The sequence below is a fragment of the Microtus ochrogaster genome, linkage group LG2 (genome assembly GCF_000317375.1).
Source record: "Microtus ochrogaster isolate Prairie Vole_2 linkage group LG2, MicOch1.0, whole genome shotgun sequence".
Lineage (NCBI taxonomy): Eukaryota > Metazoa > Chordata > Mammalia > Rodentia > Cricetidae > Microtus > Microtus ochrogaster.
The window spans coordinates 40,279,115-40,279,931 of NC_022028.1; positions in this window are offsets into that span (position 1 = coordinate 40,279,115).

Consider the following 817-nt stretch of genomic DNA (forward strand, 5'->3'; position numbering starts at 1 on the left):
TTATGGACCATGACTTTGTCAAGGTGCAACTTAAGATGTAGATAGCCTTAAGTGTCTTTAGGAAACCGAGTACTACATGATTCTTATGCCCTCATCTTACTCCATGATGCCAGACAGGCATGGAGGCTAGCATCCCTATGAGACACCAGTGCCTTCAGGTTCTAGACTAAATGGAGTAACCAATTCACAATGCCTACAGCTTTTGCAGTGCCTCCATGCTGTGTTGTTGGGGAAACCCAGAGCTCAACTGCATCCCTGAAGAGAACTAGGGAAAAAAAAGTTCATCAGTCTCTCTGTCATCTCCTAGCTGTCTCATTTGTACTGTGGGGCAACAGAGGCTCAGCTTCTCATGGCAATCCAGTGAGTTTGCTCTGGTGGGGAATCTGGAATAGTCTCCACATTTACCAGGCAGGGGATGGACTATCATCTCTCCACCAGTGGGCATCAGGCAGGTGTGATAGAATCAAAGGACTGACTATCTGTTTCATTTCAGTAGGAGATAGAGTTTAAAATCAATTCCTCTTCCATTGGTGCAAGGAAAATCTCTTTTCTCTGTGTCAGTTGGAATGGAGGCAACATTGTCAAGATTGATTTCTAATGTTAGGCTCAAATTTCCTGATCTCTTGGCTTGGGAAGAACAGGTTTTTCCTGGATCATGTTTGGTCTTTGCCTGTTGGTATTTGGGGGTTAAAGGCTTCTTTATTGCCATATCTTGGATTTGTGGGTGGCAGGAAGAGAGCCCATGAATCTTAGCCCCATGTCAGGATCATGAGGTCCCATTATGGCCAGATTTCTTTTCTTCCTTCCTTCCTTCCTT